We start from the raw sequence: 25,868 nt of genomic DNA, 5'->3' as shown, positions 1-25,868 counted from the left end.
AGACCCATCTTACATCTCCAATATTTGAGAAAATGGTCAGAGCTCTGTAATAAGTGCAGGAGTAGGGTCTTCTGCCTCTGTGGTTCATTAGGACGACATGTCCAGTGTCACAATACCTACACAATGCCAAGAGGGGAAAACATCTGTTCCAGTGGCTAAGACAAGGTTAGTGCAGCCACAGAGATTTTGTGCATTCATTTTGCAAATCATGAAATCTCTGTGCCTCAGTTTTCATTTGTAGTACAGGAATCATAATGCCTGTCTGTATCACAGAGCCATTTATTTTCACTTTCTTTCATAAAAGCAAACTCCTTGCATTTGTAAAATTAGCCATGGCTAAAACGTAGTGTTCAAGGGGACTGTCAACTTTGTGTAGAGGATAGTATGATTAGCTTAATTATTAGGGCAGTAGGGTTTCTTTAATATATATGATAAATATATAGAGATCTAAGCCCAGAATTGATTTAGCAGGAAAAATGCCACAGATTGCATGACCGCTGTTACTTCTTATTTACTAGCCCAGAAAAATGCGATTCCACAATAGGTTTTTACTGTTGTAGAAACTAAAGTGGTGAGTTTCTAGCGCCAGGAATGTCAGTTGCTACGTTCTTTGTTTGCCGTGTAACTGAAATTTTGACTCAGAAGTTTTAGCGAGATCCTCTGGGTTAGATTGGCTTGTATTTCAACCATAATTTGACATTGTTCTAAGCCAGACCTGGAAATCTTTCTGGTGCATGCTTGGTTTTTAGTGAGCATTTTTCCCTTTTTACACAACCATTGCATCAGATGCGGCAGCAGAGAAGAGGCTCAGTAGGGACTGAGGTAACAGAAATGCTTGGAAGCCAGGCAGAGGTGCATTGAAACAGTTGGGGATGACTAAGGGTTGGAAGTAAAGTGTATGCCATAAAGTCAGGAGCACTGCATGCTTCCTAGAAATGTGGCTGGTAAGGAAGAGGAGTGATCTGTGCTATTTTTCACTCAATATCTGCATCTACTCACTCACATCTGTACCAGATTTTAAACGCATTTAGCCCTGTTTCCCTCTTCTATGTGCTAAGTGCTAGGTGGAGTTCAGACAGATGGGTTGGCAGCAGCTTAGCAGATACATTCTTCTCATTCCAATGGTTTAATTTATTTTTTATTTTAAAGGCACCGTGTTTTCCCCAGCCATTTTAAATACAAAACAATCATTAAGAGTGTCTGAAGAAGCTCTAGATGGATTAGGGATGTCTCCCAAGAGGTCAACTGACATTTCTACACTTTGAAAGTCTGTGCTCAGCTGCCTCTTCAACCAGCAAACCTTGATTCCAGTGGCCATCTGATTAAACAACAAAGCATCAGCAAGTATTAAAAGTCACTTCTCTTGGGCCAGACTGCACTGACAACAAGGGTAGAAAATGATGAAAGGGGAAAAAGCCTTTTGGCGCAAAACATGTCTCTTGGTACTGTATAGAGAGCTGGAAGATAAAATGTTTTCCTTTCTATGATCCTGGCTGGTCTGCTGCTTGCTGTGTCCTAATAGCCTGGATCCTGGCTGTAAGTAGACAGAGGTTTGATTTGTATCCTATGCACCACTGTGTGCAAATGTGAGGTTGTGCAAATAAGGGCTGTTAACTCCATGATTAGACTCAGGTATCCAAACATTACTCCATGGGAAATGATGTTTTACAGAACCTCCTCTGTGAGACATTATCATACCTTCCTACAGCATCCTTGCCCCCTCTGTATCTCGCTGGCAGCACCCCTTGATTGTGAACTGCAGACTGCTCTGGTGCTCTGCCTTGGCTTGCACATTCAATGCAGCTGACACTCACCTGTGGCAATCCCCAGACCTCTCTGCCCTCCTAACCCAGGGCCCACAAGCCCCACAGGACTGCCCTGCTGGTCTCTCAGGCAGCACCAGCCTCTAGAGCAGTGCCACACTAAGGCCGTTATGTTGCTTTGAGAACTGGATCAGCATCCTCCTCCAAATAACACAGGGCTTTGTGGGCTAGGGTGTGGAAATACCTGCTTGAGTTGCTGCTTGATATGCCTTGCCCCTGTGACTCATAGACCTAGAAATGTTGCCAATTTTGGGGCTTTTTTTCAAGAGTGTTGTTATAGTTGGTATATTTCTTAAAGTCACAGCTCTTGGTGACATGCTATTACATGAAAATCCAACCTCCTGTTATTTTCTTTTCAAAGAAAGTTTCTAGTCCTTCTGGGGGGAAAGGTGGACAGAGAAGATTTATATTACAAGGAAGGGAGAGAGTGCAAAAGAAAAATTACAATGTGAGTGTTTAAAAGAAATATTTTTTTTAGGCAAGCATCCTGCATTTGGAGAAAGATGACAGATTATTTTTTTTTCAATCTTTGAGGCCACCTTTGTCAATGTAGATTTTCCACTTACATCATACCCCACAACAGTAATTTCTTCTGTGCTGGGCATATCCTACAGCAACCAACACCAAAAACATGGATATTGTTGTATTTAGCCCTTGCTGAGACTAGATGACACCGCTTCATGTATTTGACTAACCTGACGTCTAGTTTTCAAACCCATATTCTTACTCTGTATGGGAAGCAATTTTTAAATCACACCTGAGTTCTGATCCTTTGCTAATGGGAGACAGTTGTAGAATTCACTGAGGGGTTTTAGTCAGCAGACTGAGCAAATATAGTTGCCCTACTCCTTCTCTCTCAAATTTGCCTTTTAATTTTTGCATCTGAATTATGAAATGCCACCTTCACTAGCCACTGCCAGGAGCAAGGAGCATTAATATTGATGTTAGGAAGGCCCTGCTGCTTGCAGCAGGGTGATTTAAGGGTCAGAATGATCGGGGATAGTATTGAAGTAAATAAACTCAAGGTCCAATTTGTTGCTTTCTTTCATGTAGCTTTTTTAATTTTTTTCCCCCCCAAGGCAAAATTAATAAAATAAAATAATTTACCAGGGTGAGGGGGAAGAGTGAATCAACAGATCTAGGCTGCTGATTCAATTAGTTTGTAACATTTCCTGCCTTGCCGTCTTCTTTCTATTCCTCCTGCTTTTCTATCCATCCTGTCACCTGTCAGGGTGAAGGCAGTGTGACAAAGCCCAGTGTGAATAGAGCTGTGCTATCCCTGTGACAGCAAGCCACAGCCTTTCTCTGCATTGAAGGAAAAACAGGCTGGATGGCCAAGAGGTCTGGGAGAGGGGCTCACAAGCCTCTGGTAGAGATGGGAAAAAAATATCAGAGCCTATCTACTGTGTTTCTTTCTCAGAAAATTGAATGAGTGGGGCTGACTCTGGGCTTTATTCTTGTGCAAGAAACTTTCATGACTACCATTATTACCTTTTTCTCTAAGTCAGAACTAGTCTCTTAAATTGCCACAGAGGAGACAGTGACACTGCCTTCGTGCTTGCCTGCAACCCTGAGCAAGGCACATTGTGCTTCATCCTCCTGCCTACACAGTCACCATGATCTGCTCCTAAGTGTGTCCTGGGGACAGACCCAAGGCTTGGGCATGCCGGCCATGGGCAGGAGTGGGAGGGAGAATTTAGAGTAGATGCCAAACTGGCATTGCCTTATTGAGGATAGGATGTAAAGCTCCAGAAAGCGTGGAGAATAACACAGGGCTCCTTTCCAAGGTACATACCTTTCTCCAAATCAGTGGAGGCAGAAGCAGCAGTGCAGTGTGTAAGTAGAGAGGCCGTCAAGAAAGGCTTCTGCACCACAGCTGTCCAGCTCCCCAGGCAGGGAGAGCTGTCAGGAAAGCAGCTGCGCTTGCACAGGTGCCCTCACCGGGGACCTCGGCTGTGTCACCCCCTCTGCATGGCAAGCTGGGGAGAGAATTGACAACAGGACCCTGTGGTGCTTTCTTTTTGCAGCTAAGTGTGCAGACAGGGCAGCATAATGAGACATGTTTTTGTAGTTAGCTGCTGTTTTTTTTGCTGGTGACCGATGCCAGCACTGGGCTGCTTTGTTTCCCTACAGAGAAGTTACGGTATAGCTGGGGATCAGCACCATTACAGTGCAGACTGATGTCATATTTGTGAAATATATTCTACACTAAATGCCAACAGTGCAGTTATCATTTACATTTTCTTTCCTTGGAATTCAGACTATGCAACTGAAGTCTTTTAAGATGCCCATCTTTTCCACAGGACATCAAACAGCGATGGCTTGACAAGGCCATGTGGCAGCAATGATGGCAAATGGGTTGGAAATGGCAATTCATGAAGGATGAAAATACATAAACTCTTTTCTGCAGGAGTGTCCAGTGTGATGTCAAAGCTCTTGCAGCTTTGTGGGTGCTTTGCCTTTTTTTATTTTTTTTTTTTTTCTTTAAGAAAGCTGTGCTTGCTTTTCTTCTGCCTCTAGCCTCTTCCTTTCCTCTGAAGCTTTACTTTTTTTACCTTCCCCAGTTAGGGCATTTCTGTCTCAGATGTTGCTTTTGATGGGATTTTTTTCCCCTTACCCATTTTAGTTTCTTCTGACCCCAATTCTGTTTTTATAATGAGGCCATGCTAATTCGTGCTGAGAGCTTATGAGTTTTCTTTAAGCACAGGGAAAGGTCACTGTGAAATGGCTAGGGTTGTTCCTTTCTTCCCATGGCTGCTGTTCAGAAGGTTTGATCAATTTATTTTCCTATCACCATCAAACCATTTCCTGGCAAAATTAACAGTGGTGCCTTGTGCAGCCACTGCGCTGGGGCTAGGAGGGAGGGAACAAATAAATTGATGGATGAGATAGGGGTAGGAAGACAGGATATGTGAGAAAATAGGGCTGGACTAGGAAATCTCTGCCTATGCAAATGCCAGCTGCTTTATCATTCCATGGCAGAGGTCAATGATTTTGCACCAGTGTAACTGGTAAGGGAAGAGCACATTAGACACTTACTAGAGAGAGGCAATCAGCTGGTACCTTGTAGCGGGCTGTAAGCAGGTCTGTCAATCATCTTTATTAATTGAAGACATGCCTTAAGGGGGGCCCTTTTTAGGCATGTTTACTTAGTTACACAGAAGGTCCTGTCCCTTAGCAAGAGCCTTATCATCGTTATTAGTGGTAATACAATAATAACAGTAATAATGCTGGCAAATATAACTTCCCTCTCAATGAATGCTCTTGGAGACTTTTTTTTATTTTTATTATTATTATTATGAAAAAATCAGCTTCCTCAGCTGGGCTCTAATTACCATTTTTATGAGAACTACATGTTCTCCTATTCATGCAAGAAGATTTGTTTATCAAGGATTTCTCTTTCAGTGCTGCTTTTGTAGAGTTTATCTCATCATCCTTAGCACCAAGGGCTGGAGTGGTGGCCTAAATGAAAGGCCTGAGTTACTGGGATGGGTGAAAAAGGCAGTTTTCCTCATCAGGAGAAAAGGAAGAAGGATCAGATTCCTAGTCAGGGTAGATCAGTAGAGAACCAGTGGAGGTTGTGATACCATATTGTTTCTTGCCATTGGAAATTCTCACACAAATGGAGAAAAAGAGAGAAAAACCATTCCTGTATAATTAAGTATTTTTGAAGATCCAGCAACATCTCCTCCTGATAGAGGAAGCAGTTTGGAAAATGAAAAATAAAATCAGCTCTTTTAGCGGCCTTCTGATGTGAAATTTCTGTGCCCTCACTTATCCAAGCAGAGCGGTTCAAACCAAAACCAGAGCAAGATCTTTTCAAATCTCTTTCAGAAAAGATCTCACCAGTGCTTTTTATAATGACATCTCCATTACTTTGTCAATGCACACAGTCACCCCATGAGGTGTTACTACTCCCAAGTCTTTCTGCTCCACTGTTCTTTCCAACTAATGAGTTCCCAACTTGCATGAGAAAGTTTTGCTGTAGTGCCTGACCTTGCACTTTTTACTTTTCTCATTTCTGTTTGACCAGTCCTCAAGGTGAGACAGTTCTTTGTTTATACATCCTGCTCTCACTGCATTGACAGTGTTTTCCAACTATGTGTCATTGGTCCGCTTCAGTAGCGCTATCCTACATTTATGTTAAGATCAATCATGAAAATATTAAATAAAATTGGTCTCACATCTTGAGGAGCTCTATTAATAAATTCCCCTTTCAACTGGACCAGTGGTCGTCTTTTTCATCAATTCCTTATTTGCCTTAAAATCTTTACTAATGCCATCATTTACATCTTAAGTAATAAACCACTATAAGACACTGTATCCAATGCTTTACTTAAATGGTGATAGATTAGTCTTTACTGCATTTCTTTTGTTTAAAAAATCACTTATCAGAAAAGGCAGTCAGACTTTTTTGAGCTTTCGGAAAAGCCAGAATGCATTTTATCCTATTTTCCGCTTACCTTGATGTCTTTAATTGCTTCTGCGTGTATTCCAGAGCAGTGCATACCTCCAGGATCATATAACTAACTCTGCATTTGCCCAGATCCCCTTCTCCTTTTTTACTTATTTCTATGTTTTAAATCAGGTATTCTGCAGCCATGTAATACTCTTCTGTATTGATACGTGTATTGAGATTCTTGCAGCTTATCCTGTAATATCCCTTATCAGCTCTTTAAACATTCCGGGGTGAAAGTTTTGTTCCATCTTCTTGAGTGTAGCATTATCTTGTTGGAGTTTACTTCCATTTTCTCATTCTCATTAGCTACACTGCCTTTGTCCCACACTCAATATCACCATCGCTATTAAAAAAAATTAAGCCAAGTCTTTATTTTTTTAGTCTGTGCACAGATTATATTCAGTCTTTACTGCATGCCCACTGCATGGGATTCCTACGTATTTTTACTTTACTGTCCTGTTATTAATGTGGCCAAAGAATATTTGTACTCCTTTTGATAATAAGCATCCTTTGCAAGGTCTTGCACATCTTTACTTTTGACAAGTATCCGTTTATTTGTACACTTCTAGACCAGAAAGAGAATACATTCCTCATTCCCTAGGTCTTTCTTTCTTCTGTTCCTGACATGTTCTTCTGTTGCATGACCATCCTTTTTCTGGGGATTTTTTTGTTCCTTATTTGGAATGCAGGAACTGCAAGAGAACTGTTTACTATCATTCAAGGGTGTTATCATGTGATGAGACAGAATATGCAAAGTTGGCACCATCAATACCCACGTGCATTTGAACAAAACAAAATCCTAACTTTCTGTCATCTTTTCATATTCTCCACATCATCTCTTTTAAAAAGAGGCTGTAAACTTCTGTATTTAAATAAGCAAGCTGAATCTATGGGTTCAAATGTAACCTCTCCATCTGAAACTTGGAGAAGTTTTCAACAGAATTCCCAACCTTGTAGCTTGGATTTATATCTATTTTGAGCACATGTTTGTGGACTTGATAAGGTCGAAAAAATTTCTGCCTCTTGTGCTCCAGTAATGGGTAGGTGGAGTTTTCTCATTGTGAATATTACTTCCTTGGAAAGATTATAGCCATTGAGGTAGAGAAGGATTAGGAGACCTCGGGATATGAACAGGTCAGATCAATCCAGACTTCAGCAATGTGCACTGTGGTGTGCTTGCTCTTCTTCCATACAAAATGAGAGTAGGCAAGGTGCCTCCCAGATTACTGCTTAGCAAAGATTAGACAAGATGGAGTTTTCTTGGATCTGAGCTAATTTGTATTCATTGGAGTACTCGATGCCCACCTCAATTCCAGCAACCTAAAAGTAATGGTTACGTTAAAGCTTTTCAGCAAATGCCCACAACACAGATCATTATCATCTGAGTGACAGGAGGGAAGGAGGAGGAGAGGCAGGGAGAATCTGCATCCTCCTGCTGCTGCTGCTGCTGGATTTGAATCCTGCAACACACCAGTAGATAAAAGGGAGATATTTTTTCCCAGTATAAATGCATGCATCTATCCTAGCAGTGAAAGCAGAGCACATGTGGTTACACATAAACATTCTCATGTCCACAAATACTGAATTGAACAGAAGAGCACACAGCTACCACAGTCATGGCCTTGGAAGCATTCATACAAAGACCCTCAAGCAACAAAAAAAAACCAAACTCCCACGAAAACTGTGCTTTCACACAGATTGTCTGTGGGCCACCCATTAAAAAAGCAAAAGAATACCCCAAGAACTGAAAACTGATTTAGCAACAGTAAAGGGCATATACTGGGGAACTAACCCTTGCAGCCCTTCTGGCCTAAGCAAGCTTCCCTTCTGTAATTCTTCATAGCCTACTCTTTTGCTCTTCTATAACCCTTGGACTCTAGTAACTTGACGCTTTGGATTACTTGAGGGTATAGGGTTAGCTAAAGAGCTCTGCCTTTTAAACCAATGTGCGTTACCTGAATTTTAAGCTGTGGTGTGAAAAAGTGCACAGTTGTGCACCAAGCAGTTTGGACCCACCTGGGCACACCAGTTTCTTCCATCCACTCTCCCTAAGCCCAAAGCCTCATGATATACTAAGTTTAATGGTAAATATTCTCCTCTCTTCTCCATAAATAATGAATGATTAGTGTAGGATATTGGTGAAAAATGCTGTATTCTGGAGCTTGTGAACCAATTGAGTCAGTATATGGGTGGGTGGGCTACCTATGTTCAGGTATCTTGTAACTGGTTTACACACTGTGGTATCTGAGATATCCATTGAAGGCCAGAACATATAACATACGGCCTGTGCTATTCAGGACACCCAAGCAGGACACCCTATGGTCCTTAAGATAGCATCAGCTGCCTATATTTAGGAAGCTGAATCACAGCCTTTCTTGATCAACAGCAAGGTGTATAACAGTTTAGTATTGGATTGCAACAAAACCTGAGTACTCAGCAATGAAAAATACTTTATAGCATTAATAGCCAATATCTTTGCTTGTACAGAGACAGACTTATAACTGTGATAAAAGCCACCCAAACAGACAGGATTCGAAAGCTAATTATCTAAATGTATTTTCCCCTTCTCTTTTGTTTTTATTCTCTACACTTTTTAACAGCAGAGAGAGAAACTGCACATATAGCTATTATTTTGACCAGGTTTTGTATCTTCCTGATTTGAACATATCAAGGCTTTATAGCGAAGCTGTTTCTTAGTCTCAAGCTTCAGTGCCAGTTATTTGCTTTGCCAAACATTTTGAGGGGTTTTATTCTTGACCTCAAAGACACTGTCTGTGTGTGGTTGTAGGGAACTGTAACAAGGGAATTTTGCAGCTGTCCCTGGTGTAGCCATGACAAGCCTGTCACTACTTTGCTTTTGCATGGCACCAGTCTGCACAAAAAGTCACCCCTAGGATTTTTTGAATGGGAAAAGCAGGCCACAGGGGCGGTTGAACTATTCCATTCCACCAAACATGGGAACGACTGTATAGCATCTCTGAGAAGCATTCCTTCTTGAAGAAAAAGATTACATTTAAGCACAACAGACCTGAAACCTCTGTTCCTGGGGCATCCTCCAAAAGGACTTTCATCCCTTCCACTATGTAATTTCTGATGAAGGAAGGAATTCAGGTCTTTGGAGTGTGGTTTTCATGTTGTTTTTCCAAGGAGTTTCTACTTCATCCCTTAGAAGCCCTTTTCCTCTGGTTGCTATCACCTCTGCCCTCTGCCAGTAGGGTGTATTTGGTGGGATTGAACAAGTGTTCTTCCATTGCCTGTTTCTAAAGAGGGTTTGTATATACTAGACTGTATGCCCAGCTGTGAAACCCTGATTCTGCAGCTTTCTTTTTATTTCAGGAGGTCTCTGGAATAAACCCCAATATATTGAGCATTTCATAGTAATTTTTTAGGAAAAATAGATCTATACTATCCTAGAAATGAACTTGAACATAATTTTATAGCTCTAGAAGATGAAGAGCAAAAAATAGAGGGAAAAATAAAAAATGCATTTTTCAAGCTGTGATTGAGTGGACTTGCCATAGTAAAGGGAGGGAGAGAAGAGGATGACAACACACATGAAGATAATGGCAAAAGAAAGTGAGGTTTCTCTTTACCTGAAGAAGCTCTGGCAGTCATATTTAGTTGACCATTCTTCATTCAGCCTTCCCACATAATAGTGACACAAGGGAAATGGGACTGGTCTACAAGTCAGTGGTATTAGTTCTGCTTGGCAAACTTCAATTTAGGCTAGCAAAAAGCTAGAGGGAATAGCAGGTTTTCTTCTCTGAGGAGGAAGTGTGCGTGTGTGTAGCTATATCTCAAGAGGAAAGTAGATGAGGATCAGGGAAGGGAAGCCAGTGAAAGAGACATGATTTTTGGTAAGCACAAGATAAAAACTACCTCTCCTCTCAATAAATATTGTTCTTTTTAACATCAAGGACGTTGTCATTTGCAATTAAAGATTATTGGAAGCATGAGAGGGCATGGGGAGCAGCACAGTCGTGATGCTGATGTCAGCAGTGGGACTGCCACTATTAATATGTTTGCCCTTGTTAAGGACCTGTTCAGGAATACATGGAAATTTGAATCTTTGATCTGACTGTATTTCTTTACATGATGATTCTTCCAGTTCCTGTTCCCTTCACACACATCTCTGATTCCAGCAGTATCAGAGCACTCTGTATTCTTGAATTTACTTATCCATGATTAGACCAGAACAGTTATCTCAGTTTGTAATTAGGATAGTCTAGAGGAGGAGTTGGACTAGGGACTTGCCTGTATCTGCATTACGAATAATGTAGACCTGTAAAAGCAGATCTATAGAGTTGAAACATCAGGACAGAGGACCTGACTGTAAAACTTTTGAGGAAGGTTGCTTTGAACTAGATCTAGCTGGGAATTGAATACCCATTAGCAAGTGGAGTACCTATGATGTACATTGTATTCTCAGTAGAAAAAAATCCAGTCTGTGCCCGTCTAGACAGCTCCACAATCCAGACTCAGGTAATTGGGATAACCTGATGATTCTCTTCATTAGCACGTTTACACTCTGAACCGAAATACTACCATGGACACACCAGAAATCATCTGCTACCTTTTGAGATGCCCTAGGATATCCTGACTGCTTCAGAATAGAGGATATATTATTTCATATTTGCCAGCCTTGTGCAGATACCTTACTTGCAATAAGGCAAGTCAAATGACTTCTGTGTGGGCAGCTGAACCAAGATGAGAAAGCCTGTAGCAGAGCAGCAAAACTGAGCTCCTTTACATCCTGGGAGATCTTTCCCTTCCAAAAGAGTCCTGGGATTACTATTGGAATCAGGACTTGAATGAGATCTGGCTACTGGGAAGGAGAAATTCCTCAGCACTTTTGTCATTCCCCTGGAATGACAGCAGGACTAGGATATTCCCCCTGTACTTGACACTGGTGGGGCCACATCTCAAAAAGTCTGTTGTTTTGGGCCCCTCACTTCAAGAACAATGTTGGAGCATGTCCAGAGAAGGGCAATGGAGCTGGTGAAGGGTCTGGAGCACAAGCACAGCTGAGAGCTAGGGGTGTTTAGCCTGGAGAAAGGAAGGCTCAGGGGGGCCCTCATTGCTCTCTACAACTACCTGAAAGGAGGTTGTAGATAGGTGGGGTTCTGTCTCTTCTCCCAGGTAACAAGAGAGAGGTCAAGAGGAAATGTCCTCAAATGGCCAGGGGAAGTTTAGGATGTGTAGTAGGATAAAAATATTTACTGAAAGATCTCTCATGCATTGGAATGGGCTGCCCAGGGAAGTGGTTGAGTCATCATCCCTGAAGGTATTTAAAAGATGCGTAGATGTGTCATTTAGGGACATAGTTTAGTGGAACTTGGTAGTGTTAGGTTTACGGTTGGACTGAATCAACTTATAGGTCTTTTTCAACATAAATGCTTATCTGATTCTATGATTTTAAAGTAATATGACATAAGAGGGCATGTGTTTCACATAAAAGTGATGTCTGGTCATGGATGTTGCCTGTTTGCAAGAATTAAACGTTAGCATTGTTCCCACTTCATCACTAGATCAGTATTGCTCAATTAAATCCAACTGGCAGAGGCACCAGAGCCACACAATGATTTTGCTCCATCTCCTTTTATGACCAAAGCTAACAAAACCACAAAAGGACTGAGGCTCTTACTTCTTCTTGGTGGCTTCATGGGAGCTGTCCCATTAAGCCTATCAGGCTTAAATTAAAGGCATTATTTGGTTGTGCTTAGATGGCAGTGTATCAAAGAGATGGAGAAAAACTCAGTTTGAAACATGAAGAAATTGCAGAACTTTATTTTCTAGCACTATAATTGCAAACCCCTCTAAACAGTCACGTTACTGTAACGTGGTATAACTATCTTGTAACTGAAAAGACTGTTTTTTAGCTGCAGCCTCCTTGCAAAATTCCACCCTAGACCACTTATTCTCCTTGAACTGTTTTAAAAATGTCAAGTAGAAACAGAAGTAATCTGTACAATTTCCTGTGATAAGCTTATTCCATAACATGACTCTTTAAAAAACATAGACACCTCCCTTGTAAGAGGGCTGCACTTTACCAGCAGGTGTAAAAAAAAGGTCACTATTCTACAGGGTATATGTAAATCTTCTGAATCCTTTGCGATAAAGTGCACTATAAATGTCTGATGATGATAATATGGTTTGGAAACATTGTCCTTGCTATATACCTTGTAGTTGGTTGAATGATTTACTGACTAATTATCTGATAGGAGGCAGCAGTAACTTACCCCCAGACCATGTATTAGCAATGCTGATAAAGGAGACAGCTGTAACCAGCACGGCTCACCATGATACGTAGAAGGTGGGGCTCCTCCTGAAATAAGTATCAGCTAATTTAACCCTGCAGACAGCAACGTTTTCTATAAAAACACTCTGCGTGGTCAGTGTAGGAAAATGTGGGACCATTGCTGAATGGAGCAGAGACCTGGTATCAAAATATTAGAAAAGACCAAAGTACTTGATGCTGTCTTCACCTTGATTTTTACTAGGAAGGTTTGCCTTCAGGAATCACAGGCCTCTGAGAGAAGTGGGAAACTGGCACAATGGCAATTTAGCCCTAGCAGAGCAGTATAAGATTATTTAAACGAACTAGATACAGACAAGTCAATGAAACCTGACAGATGTTTCCATGAATACTGAGGGATTTGACTGATGTCATTGTGAACCTACTCTAGATTACTTCCATAGGTCTTGGTAACTGGGGGAAGTTCCAGAAGACTGGAAAAGAGCATCACCTGTCTTCAAGAAAGGCAAGAAGGAAAACGTAGGGAACTACAGCATGTTCAACCACGCCTTATTTCCTGGGAAGGTGATGGAGCAAATAATCCTGGAAACCATTTCCAGACCCTTGAAGGACATGAGTAATTTGGTATAGTCAGCATTGATTTATAATGCAATGATTAGTTCAGTGAATCATTATATCAGAGATCTTGATCATGTTGTTGGTTTTGACTTTTTAAAGCCTTTTGACACTGTCTCACCTTTTGACATAAGATTATCACTGACGAGCTGATGATGTATGGATTAGATAAGTGCAAAGCAGAGTGAATTGAAAACTGGAGACACTCTTCTCAGTGATAGGCAGAGAAGGTACAAGAGGCAGTGGGCCCAAATTTCAATACAGGAAACTTCATTTAAATGTAGGAAAAAACTTTTATTTTTACTGAAAGGATGCTCAAGAACTGGAACGGGCTGCTCAGAGAGTTACGGGATCTTTGTCATTGGAGAGGATGTTAAAAATTGGACATGGCTCTGAGCAACTCATTCTAGCTAACCTTGCTCTGAGCAAAGCGGACAGACTAGACTATCTCCAGTGGCACTTTTCAATCGCAATGATTGTTCTGTGAATCTAGGTGCTTGTGTTTGATGTGACAATGTTTGTGTTAGTAGAAAACATAGAACTGCTGGATGGACAGAGTCCAGTATGTAGAAGAAAACCTACTGAAACCATCACTTTTCTTGTAGAAGTTCTCTTGAACTCATTTTAATGTGTCTGAATGGCATTTCTTGGCTTTTTGCTTTTCCAAACTTCTTTGGCATGAAAGAACTGTCAGTCACAAAAACACCTTACCTTTTGGTAAGGTTTCCTAGCCTTCTTGTAAGCATAGAATTTTTTTATTCTTTTTTTTTAAGAGTCTTTGCTCCCATTGAAAAGGTGACAGGCAGAATTGTGTGTTCATAGAATAAATAATGAAGAGAATATGGACAAGATGCTCTCTTTCCCCTTAAATCTCAAATGGATGAATGTATATTGACCTATATGTGTGACACAAATGCAGTACAGAGAAGGGATGATGGAGAAAGAACAACTTTTGTACTTAATGCTGTCCAAGTTCTTCAGAGGTATTCCATGGATTCACTTGCACATTGAGATGATTCCCTTGATCTTACCTGGGTAACTTGCTTTTTCATGTTTTGGAATTAAATCTTCTGACTTGGGCAAAAACATGAAGGTGTACAGCAGAACCAGCACTGCCATGGCAAAAGATAAAAGCATGGGTGGAAGTAGAGGCATAGCTGGGCTGCCCATTCCTTATCATTCAAACCTTATGTGTTTGAAGAAGAAAAAGACCACCTTGGTCAACTCCAAAGACAAGCTTTTGGCTTTGGCAGTCAGAAGAATAAACGTGTAACAGCTTCCTTTATCAACAGAGCGTGTTTGCTGTTAAGCTACTGCAGAACAATAAACTTCCTGTCTAAATAATTGTCTATTCCCACTACAGCCCTTGTATGCTGAAAAGATATAGGTACTCAAGGTTCTGATAGAAAATATTGATCTTTTAGTTGAGGTCAACAAGTGGTGATGAGAAGGGAAGGCAGAAGGATGGCAAAGTGTAGGCTCTGTTCATATTTTTTTCCAGGAACCTCCACTTGAAGAAACTAGAGAAAATGTCCTTGTTTCATTAGTTCATTGTAAAGATCTCCCTTCTGCAATTGAGACATTTAGCCTCTTGGGAAAGACAGCTAAACAGAAATCCATTTACCTTTCACATGTTTTTCATAATTTCCCCTGCTACTTTGGTTAATTAATTATCACCGCTATTTGTGTTTAAACAAGGGGTCTGTCTCCCTCCCTCCTCCCAAGCCCATCTGCTCCTCCATGACCTTGCTTGTGAAGTCATTGCTGTGCTGATTTTGTGAAAGCACAAACACTACCCTAGCAACAGACAGCTGTGTCGCAAAGACAGGGCTGTGACCTCACGGCAGGAAGGACTGGGCTGGTGATGGGAGAGAGATTTTCTCCCACAAACACAGAAGCTTTTGATGGTAACAGAGAGGAAGGCAAGGCGTTATTCTATCTGGAACAAATGGTCTTGCTGTTTGACTGCTTCTGCTTTAGAAGTTGTCCATTGCTTTAAATTCTCTTCTTCAAAGACCCTTTTTTAAGTTTTATGTTTTTCATACAAGGGGACTGGTTTCTTCCTCAGATCTCGGCTCAGAAGATATCTCCAGGAAGGAGTAGGGGATGGATTTAATCACAGAGGACATGGGCCTGAGTTTCTACAAAGCCTGCAAGGTGTCCAGATCCCAATTTTGATTTGTTCAGTTTGGTCAAACAAATCTAAGTCTTAGAGGCAGTCTCATTTTTATTCTAACTGTTCATAGATTTCTCTCTAGTCTACCCCCACCCAAACTGCCTCTCTTCTGAATGAAATCAGGTAGAGCAATCCAGCAATGAAAGCTTTCTTTTATAAATATTTGCATGACTGGATGAGAAGTGGAAATCGAGTCTCATGATCACAAAGCATTTTTAATGTAGATGCAGTAAGACACATCAAAGTTAAATAACATACAAGTGGTACTCCACAAGCTGTCTGCAGAAAATGCCTCTATACGTATTGATTGTGAGGCTACAAAAAATGTATCTTGATCAGTCTCTTGCTGTCTTCTTCCTTGGCTGATTGCTTGGTTGTTCCATGAAACGCTACAGTCTTCAAACCCTCACACCTCCTTTGTTAGCTAAAAGTAGTCAGTGTTTCAACCTAAGCCATTGCTGTTTATTGCCTGAGAACAATTTGTAGCCTGAGAACGTGTGCTACTGTGATAGGCTAATCGAGTCAAAGCACCTCTCCCTTTTGAATATATTCCATGATTAAATCACACTCCTTCAGAGCATGCATGATGGGTCTCCACTGATATGATCCATAGCCAAGCATTAACTTATCTGTAGTCCGTTTTCTTTCAGGTGACATGGAGGATGACAGCACTTACATTGCACCTTCACCACATCTCACTCAGCCTTATAGATAGGCAGGACTCAGCAACCCCAGGCTGCAAATGACAATACTGAATCACAGTGAGTGAAAACAATTTCTTCAGGTTTTTTCTTCCATAGGTTGCCAAACTTAAAAAAAATAATTTCCAGATTTGGACATTTGTTATCCAAATGCAAAGCCACCACCTATGTTTTCTGATGGAGTTTTTTTTTGGTGGGTGAAGGGAAGAAGTAAAGGGGGATCTAAGAAGACGATTGAAGCGAGAAACTTATTTTTCATTTAGGTTCTGTTTACAACACTTTGGAGAATTTAAGGGACCTAGTACAAATTTTTAAGATTCACCTAGTCAGTATCTGGAGGCTGAATATAAGATAAAAACAAGTCATTTGTGTCACATTGAATGGCTCTCACCCAAGTATCATTTTATTTCATGTCTGATTTGTCCCTAATATTCCATCCAGCTGCTGCAGCAGTTTAAATTCTGTCCCATCTGATTCCCTCCTTATGTCTTATGTCTGGCTTGGTTCTTATGTTCTGCTTGATTTTCACTACAGTACCAAGCATTTCCCATTATTTGCCAGTGTCCTAATTTCTGTCTTCTCTGTTTTACACACAGATATTCTTTTCATTGTTCTCTTTACTTGTTTGGATGTTTGAACCTATGAACATGCATACCAAACCTGCTCCACTCACTTGGATCTACTACTGTCCTCTAGGCATTCAGGCAGCTTTGACTGATTTGCACTTGCCACATATTCGGGTTTGTTGCATTTTCTTCTTGCAGAAATAATTTTCTTAGAGTCCTGCACCCTACATGGTATGAAATGCTGTCAAATCTGGAGATCCAGCAGCCTCAGATCTCTGTAACAGAATAGCTGGAAGAACTCAGAAAGAAACTGCCCTTTCTGTTTCGCCATGCAGCCTGACTGTTCATTTTCTCTGGTGTAATATCCACTAGAGGACCATGGGGAAAGCTTGTTTATGGACAGCAGTAATGCTATATTTAAGTATGCTTTTAAAAAAAAGAAAAAGGGCGAGAAGTTTCTTTAGTTGGTGCGTTCTATCAGAGGCAAGATAATAGAATTTCTAAACCCATTGATTTTATGGCATTAAGAATCTGCTTGATAAGTCAGACTCTGTACACTGGTGATCACTATCTCCAGCTGTATAAGCAGAACTGTCCCCATTTCATTTTCAATAAGAAATTGAGGGAGACTTAGATGTGCTGAAAAATATGGAGAAAATAAGTAGCATAAAATCTCTGTTCTGTTGGGGTACAGCATAGCTATTTATTATTAAATACTGGAGGAGTCAGAGAGAAACAGAGTTGGAATATGTGTGAGCAAAGGATTCTTAATTTGTGAGTGCCAGGCTCCCCCAGTAGACAGTGCTGAGGGCCACCCACAGGAGCACTGCTTGTGGAGTACTCCAGCACCAGCCTTTCCAGTGGGCAGCCTCAAAGGGAATGGGAAAGGGAACTTTGTGTAGATGTTTCTGGCTACTCTCAGATGTGTGCAACTAACCCAGGAGCAGCTGGTGTCTGCAGGAGGTGTCGCAGGGAGAGGGGTAGAAATTGAGGTGGAGGGGAGACCCCAGTTCCTTGCAGCCCTGCGTATGTGAAGCATGTAAAAATATTGAAAAACTTCTTAATCATGGGTGAAAAAAAAGATTATACCCACTTTAAGAGGTGTTCGGAAAAGAAGGAGAAGAAATGAGGGGAGGTGGAGTCACAAACAGACCTGTGGTCTTGCCAGGTACCTTGGCCAGATAGATGCACATCATCTCTTTCCAAATGCTGCCTCCCTCCATGGGGCTGTCCAAGTCTGTTTTCTACTTGGCTGGTTGTGCTATTGAGTCCCATTTGGAAGGATTCACATGTGACCTAAGACTGTCCTCTAGATGTCTGACTCTGTCCTCTACAAGATAAATAATGCAAAAACAAACATGCCAAACAGTAACCTTCACTTGTCTCCCTGACACTGCTGGAGGGAGGGAGGGAAGGAAGGAGCGAGCATGAGCAAGTGAATGAGCAAACTGCGTGCTAGGCAGACAGGAGACCAGCACCGAGAGGCAAGGTATGGCAAGAGGAACCGTGAGAGCAACTGGATTCACTCTCCTCACTGCTCTGCTGTTTTAGACTAGGATGTCTGCCTGCTGTGGCACTGTCTCTTACAAGGCCAAGGATGTATCCAACCCCAGCCTGGAGCAGAGTAGCCCTGCTCCCTGGCCAGGGTGCACAGTAAGCTTTGGCAGCCTCCTGGACACATCTCAGCGTGGAGCACAGCTGGCATCAGGTGAAGGCACCAGTACTGCACAAGTTAAAGTCTTCACTGTGCCACTCAACTGTCCTGGTAGTTTCGGTAAATTGGTTCATGTTGCACACTGCATGATTTCTTCCCTGCACCCTCCCCCAACACCATCACCCCCTCACGCCCCTTCCCCTCCCCAAATCTCTAACAGTGTAGAAGAGGATTCCTTTTCCCTATTAAATGTACTTGTGATGCAAGTACTCATTAATTGCGGATACGGTTGTACGCGGCATGTGTGCTAAAGTGCTATCAGCTTTGTGTGGAAGACAAATGCACGCAGACTTAAATAGCTGAGATTTTTATCTTTCTCCTCACAGAAAATATGCAGCAACTTGTCCCCATCTAGAGACTTGCTAAGGAAAAAAGATGCTTTTCTATTTTTGTTTCCTCTTCTTGCAATACAGTGAGGTAGGGGACTGGCCTGCATGGTTCTTTTAAAGAGAAGGGTTTCCCCATTCCATCTGTGGTATGTTTTTGTCAGGTTAAAAATTGTGAGGTTTTCTTCATTTTTGTGTGGCAGAAAAGCAGAGGATTTTTTCTTCTTCTGTTGGTCCCTTGAAACTTCACTGTGAAGGATTATAGGACAGGGAGTTAAAAATACAGGTTGCGGTTGAGAGAAAGTATTGTTCCTGTATTTTACTCTAAAAATTCTGCAGCAGAAACTGGGATGGATAGTGTTCTGTGAATCTTATGCAGACAATTGCAGGGCCCAGCAAGTGCTGTGGCAACTGTGAAAGTATCGGGTACCCAGGGACAGCACATATCTACAGGATCACGGAGTGGTTGGCACAAGCTTGCCTTTCAAATAAAGAGAGTGCAGTGATTCATTCCCAGCCCCAAGCTGGCATAGACCTGAGTCTGATGGATGCATATAGGACACGTGGGACAATATCTTGCTGCAAAGGAGCCACCTGGACAGATGGTAAAGGCTAGGCCCCAGCTCAGCTTCTGATCAGGGTCCAAGAGCTAGGCAGATAATTCTCTCCAAAATAACTGTGAGGCAGGAGAGAGAGAGGATGGTGCACAGGGAAATAAGGAGAAGGACTTCAGTCTGAGAATCTTGGCATCCAGGTACCTTTGGAGTGGGGCTGTCCTGTTCCCAGTGGATTTCAAGCTGAATGAAGTCCAAGTTTCTGAGCTGATCAGACATCCTAACTTATGCATAAAATTGGAAACCTTTTGTTTTGAGAAGTGCAGAAGACAAAGCTGCAAGACCAAGAGGGTGAGATTGTTGGCATGCAGGAACTCTGGCTCACTTGCTACCTTGAAAGTGAACTGGGTAAGCTTTTGCAGGCTGGTTCCCTGGGTAGTGCTGCCCCTATTCTGCCGAGCTGTGTTTGCCCAGAGCTCAGACTGAGCTCAGTCCAAGCCACCGTCTTTGCACTCACAACCTGCCTCCCCATCTGCTCACCTGCCGTCCATCACTGCCTACACTCTGGGATTAATGTTCCTAGTCCTGCATGCCAGCAGTCTGACTCCCTCAAGCTTTTGTAGCTTGCTTTCATGAGGATCAGATCAAGTATTCTTCTGTCCTGCTTTTCAGCACACACCAACTCAATCTCTGTCATACTCACACACTCTCTTGTGGACACATGCACACAATTCAGCCTTTTCCTTGCTCACAACATTAGGAGAGGTGTTTGCTTCAGCAGTGTGATTATCTTATGTGTAAGAAATTTGCTCTTCATTTTTATTCTTTAGTCAGAGTAAGGCAGTTCTGTGCAAAGCTTGCAAAAATTTGTTTGCACCTTTATTAATAGTAGCAGAATTTTGTCTCTGGCATGTGACAGGGAAGCCTAAGCCATTATTTTAAATTTTTGTTTAAAAAGCAGCAACAGTCACAAAAAATTCACAACGGAATGTCTATGTCTTACCTACATAGATCATCATCATCTCCTAGCTATATGCAGAATAGCCCATTTTCCCCTCAGCCTTGTGCTCTGATGGGACTCAATTCCTAAAGAAATGGGATTTATGATTCACATAGGTTTTTAATATGCCATCAGAATGCTGCTGTGTCTGAAAAGCTATGCTACTTATTTTGGATCCCAGCAGACCTTCTCACCGATATTGACTTGCAGATGAAAGCTACCATGTACCTTTAAAATAAAGAAAGATGCTGAGCCTTGTCAATGCACAGTTACAGGATATGGGCATCCTGCTTTAGCACAGAAATGGTGGTGGCAGGGAATTTTCAGACCTTTTACTCTGGGGAAGAATCCTCAGGGCTCCAATCCCTCCTGGACTGAAGAGGAGCCATTTATGTGCAGACCTATAAGCCTGTTCAAAGGGTAGTGTTTATGTTTATGGTGAACCATACTGGCTTGCCTTGCTCCAAATGTGTCAAGGTACAAATGAGGAAATTTACTTTGATTGACAGAGATTTTCCCTTTGTGTGGAACCTGCTTCCCATGTGTTCTGACAGCTGCGGTTCTCCACATCCATCAGGCTGTACTTACAGTATGCATAGATAAGCCCATGTTTCAGGTGTTTGCAGCTAGGCAGTGTGTGTGTTGTGTTAGGCTTATGGTGTGTGCTGGAGTGTTGGAGTAAATAATGTTGATGCAAATATTATGAAGGATCAGACCCATGATTAAATTATCATGGATTTACTGCTGTCTGTAGTTTTCTTGCTCTTCCCATGTACAATCTTAGCAAGTGCTGGGAGGAAGACTAGATATGTGCTGTATCAGAGCTGATCTTTGGCATTTGTGATGTTTTAATAATACTCCTTTTCTGCCTTGGAAACAAAACACAACCTAACCACCCTCTCTGACTTTACTGTAAGTTGGTTCTGATAAGCTGTTTTCAGAGTCCAGGATGAGTTAAAAGCAGACAAGATAATTATGGTGAGGAAATACTTGAATTGAGAAATAGTAAGGAAAGAAAGGAGTCCATGTACATGTGGGATATATCCCCCTGTGTGAGGGGATACTAGGGCCCACTCCTCTCTCTGACTGTATGTATGTCATCTACCTGGGCTAATGACTTGCTGTGGCTAAGAAGTCACCAAACACTGCCTGTCTATGTGTATTTTCCTGTCCTTGGGGTAACAACCTGATCCACAGTGGTAGTTCAATTGGGCTTCAGTCCCTTGTATTTGCTAAGATTATCCCCACAGAGTTACACAACTTCAGCTGATAGTGAAGCACAGCCAACTGATTATCTGTGTCAAAGCTATTTATTTTAGTCTTTCATCTAATTCTTTTCTTGTTCCCATTGTTGCCGCAAAGTGAAAGATGTATGAGTTTTTCAAGCTGGCCACAGACAGTTGCTCCAGGACCTTTCTAACAAAGGGTAGAGGCAGGAAGAGATTGAAGGGGATTCTGATAGCATCCCTCCTCACAGAGGTCTGGCTGCTAGAGCTCAGTGCCAGCTTTGAGATTGTGCAGGCAAGGATGGCCCCACTTCTTTTGGTGGCCTTAGACAGAGTACCTCAGAAAACACTGTCAGTGGCTTCTACAGGACCAGTGTCCTTTCCCGTAGAAGCTGTTTTTAAACTGAACCTTAACCATTTAGCCACTGCCTGACCTACGTCACATGAAGAGTGCTTGTCTCTAGTTCAGGGGTAGCCATGCCTGGCTGTGCACATTGTTAATCCAGACCTCCAACCTGCAGCGAATGTCCCAGCCTGGCTGCAGCCCAGCTCCCTCACAGTGGCTTTGCCCAGCCATCACAGGGCTATGTCTCTTCCTGGGTACCCCCACCAGGACTGATCCTGAGCCCAGCCTGCATGTCCCAGCCAAGTCTTAAGCCACCCTAGACCCTTTCCCAGGGTCCTGTCTGTTCATCCCAGGGCTGTACTGGGGCTGGGTACTCTCAAATCGGCCAGATCCTGACTACAACTTTTTTCTTCATGGTGCCTGAACACAGAGCTAACAGGGATTAAGATGCACATTAGTGCTGGAACAGAATGAAAAATATCTCATTACATAGAATCAGAACAGTTTGGGTTTGAAGGGACCTTTAAAGATCTTCTAGATCAACTCCCCTGCAATAAGCAGAGCCATCTTCAACCAGATCAGGCTCCTCAGAGCCCGGTTCAACCTGACCTTGAATGTTGCCAGGGACGAGGCCTCCACCACCTCTCTCGGTAGCTTGTTCCAGTGTTTTATCACACTCATTACAAAAAAATTCGTCTTTATATCTAATCTAACTTGTTCGTGATGATTAGTATGCTGAGGCTAAATCACATCCCTGATCTCCAAACAAAGCTAGCTGTCTGATGTCTTGATGGGTTCGGGACTGTGTGAGGGAGGTGTTGAGATAGATGTTGGTTGATTTGTCTCACAAACGAGCCAGGCTGATCATGAGCAGTCTGTGTTGCTTGCTGAGGGATAAGTAAGGTAACATCCTGTGGACTACTGCTATGATTGGGCAGAGGACAAAATCATTAGAAGCACAAACCACTATCAGCTGTGCCTTACCTTTGAAATAACATCGTGGGATGGATTACATTTAATAATAAGCTGATTACAAACACAAGACGTCCCTTATGGAAAATGCAAGCATTTGAGCACTCATCTTTCTACTCAGTCAGGGCAAGTAAGTCAGCCTCAAGGAATTTGTCTTTCAATTAGGAGTATTGGCAAAGTCAGACTCTCAAAATTTGAAAGAATTTTACTTGCTTCAGGTTCAGTTTCTAAATCTCTGAACCTCTTCAGGCCCTCATGGAAGCTGTGACACGGAACCTACCACATGCTTGTTCCCTCCTATGGGCTCTGCTCTCCCTTTGGACTACCTCTTTCATAGTGCATCAGACCCATGTCTTGAGTTATCACAGATAAGAGTTTTATTTCATCAAAACAAAGAAAAATATTTCGGTCAACCCTAGCAATGATTATGCAGCCAAGCACAAGGAGTATAAACAAAACAAAACAAAACATATTTTCGCTATGCATAGCTTTTCATTCCAGATTAAAGCAAACAACCAGAAAGAATATTGGTCTCCCATGAGAGAGCAATGTATTGGTGAATCTTCTGTAAGAAGATGCAGCAACTTTGAGAATAAAATGGCCGTTGGGGAGAATTTTTGAAACAGATTTGAAGGGGAAATATGCAGAAAGCAAAGAAGCAAGAATTTCATGCTGCTTCCACCATAATAATAACAATAATACTGTGCCCAGTGCGTATGCTTTACTGCTCACTGTAGCCAAGAGCGAAATTCCCTGCCCACCAAACAAAATCAGCAAAAGGCAAGACTGGCTTTTCAGGCAGGAAAACTTCACGGGTGCATCCATCAAATCCTGCAATGGGACCAGTGAAGCACACAGGCTGCAAGGCATCAGTAATGAGAACTGGAGAATAGAAAGCCCTCAGCAGTACAGGCTCAATAATTAATCAAAGCTGAAAATCTTTCTAACGAAGGCAGCAGCCCCAGCAAAACAGAGAGAGAGCATTTAAGGAGTTAGGGGTCTGAAGAAGAAAGGAAGACATCTCAAAAACATGTTATCAAGGGATGGGGAAAGAATCGCCACAGCATTTCCCCTCCTGATGTTCTCAGCAATGCACTGAAGTCAACATGGCAATAGATGGGAATAATTTAATCTTCTTGCTTTTTCTGTGATCTAATTTGTCTAAGTGTCCCTTGCAGTAGCTAGCTACTATTATAAGAAAGAAGTCATTCTACAGAAGAAAAGCTCCTGCTCTGGGACCCTGCATCCTGGAGATGCTACTAGTTTTCAGGGTGACACCATAAATGAGTTTCTTAAAGTTCCTGTTCTAATGTGTAAAGTTGTCTGGCAAAATTCCCAGATGAGTCTCAAGGCTTACTTAATTATGAATCAAAGCCTCAATGCAATACCTTTTGCTGCTACCAATTCCAAACTGAGGACCTCAGGTTTCTTCTCACACCAAAGGGAGGAAGTGATTCATATGTAGTTGGTTATTAATGGCAGATGTGCTGCAGCAATAGCAGATGCTCAATAAGAGCCTGGTGATCCTGGCTCCCATGTACGTTGTGAGCCACAGGGTTTCCAAGGCCATGGAAGAGCACACTGTTGGTTACAGCAGGGTTTTGACTACGCACTTGAAATTTTTCTGCCCTGAAGCTTGATGCTTCTTTTAGAGCAATATAGTATAGACATGGCTTCTGTGTAGAAAGTTCAGTGAGTGTGTTGGCAGGAATACTTTTTCTGTGATGATGAGAAATACTTGTTCAGATGCGTGAGTTGCCTGCACTGTGATTCATGGTTCTGTCATGGGTACACCACGGGGACTGCAGTTTCCCTCTCTGGAGCCCTCACAACTGAAGAAGCGCCCATTGGTTGAGAACTTGGCAGCAGACCTGCTCAGGAAAACAGCTATCGAGGGACACATTGCCATTATCTGCCACTATCTTCTCCATCTGTCCCTTGGACACATGGCCCATTTCAAAGGCTTTGATCTGACGTTCAAATCCCTAGGAGAGCTACTAACTTCTCCGTGAGGCTGTATCACTTCCGTGTGTAGCTGCATTATACGCTTGATCAGGTAGAGTGACACAGATGACACAGCAGTCCCAGTGACTTGGATTACTTGTATTCTGGGGTTCTCTGGTGCATGAAGAAAAGGTTACTAAATTCTTGCCTCATCAGAGGTAGTACCTGCTTCTTTGTGTGACCTCCCTACAAGAGAGAAAGTGTAATGTAAGAGCATCTTTGCTCTTACTTTTATGCCTCTCACCTGAAAACCAAGTGGTTTTTTTTCCCATATAAGAAGAAAATATAATTATTGTTGTTTACGCATATTGGAAGCATGCAAATAAAAAGCGGGGATAGGACTGAATTAGAACTGATAGATAAAATGGATTAGGCAGATAGATGGAAACCAAATTAGCTGTGAAGCCAGTGTCAAATAGAATAGAAAATCATTTCCACCCAATAGTCAGCTGAAAGATTTAGCAAGACAAGAAGGAAATAATCAAGATTGCCTAATTGCCAAGTAACCTCTCAGTCTTTCCTTTACTACCTTTCTTTCCTGATACAATCTGTCTCAGATTTCTCTATTAAAATGGAGGAAAACATCTTTCGATCTGGTCTGCAATGTGAACTCCAAGACAGGCTCAAAGAAACCCCTCCTGCAAGAAAGGCCATTTGTGTAAAACTCTCTCTAATGTGCCGTACAGCTGCCTCATGAGGCTAAAGGAAATAAAAGACAACGTGCTAGCAAATACTATCATACATTCTTCCCTTCTGGCTTGCCTTTGTTATCTGGCATGTCACGTAAAAAGTTGGATATGCAAATAGTTGGTGAAGAACTAAATAAATAGTGGGGATATATAGGATAGGGTTCTTTTTCTCTCCATGAATTGCTGATAATCTCTTCCTAGGGCTGGAAAGGAAGAGCTTTGAGGAGTCGAAGAACAGCTTCGTAATTAGTGAGGGCCCCTGGCCACACTGAGAAAAAGTGTTCAACAGCAGCATTCTTGCAGAAAACAAAATTCATTACAGGAATTGCAGTGATGAAATCTTTTCCTACAGGCCTGGAAAAATGGGTCTAACTTGTGCTTCCTTCTATTATTTCTAAAGGACCTAAAGATATGTAAAGACCATAATATAACCTGTTGGTA

General features: G+C 42.0%; 1 protein-coding gene and 1 long non-coding RNA gene across 5 annotated transcripts in view; both read left to right on the top strand.

Annotated features, from left to right (window-relative positions):
* LSAMP (limbic system associated membrane protein) overlaps window positions 1–25,868 on the top strand; it is a 1,003,852-nt gene that overhangs the window by 489,550 nt on the left and 488,434 nt on the right. The window lies entirely within an intron of this gene.
* The window catches only part of LOC135409197 (uncharacterized), a 29,427-nt gene continuing 19,382 nt past the window's right edge, over window positions 15,824–25,868 (top strand). The window contains exon 1 of the long non-coding RNA XR_010428088.1: window positions 15,824–16,090. This is a non-coding gene — a long non-coding RNA (uncharacterized LOC135409197). The remainder of the gene's footprint in view (window positions 16,091–25,868) is intronic.

This window comes from Pseudopipra pipra, chromosome 2 (genome assembly GCF_036250125.1).
Source record: "Pseudopipra pipra isolate bDixPip1 chromosome 2, bDixPip1.hap1, whole genome shotgun sequence".
Lineage (NCBI taxonomy): Eukaryota > Metazoa > Chordata > Aves > Passeriformes > Pipridae > Pseudopipra > Pseudopipra pipra.
Note: the sequence above shows the minus strand (reverse complement) of the source record. Positions and strands in the feature narration are given on the sequence as shown.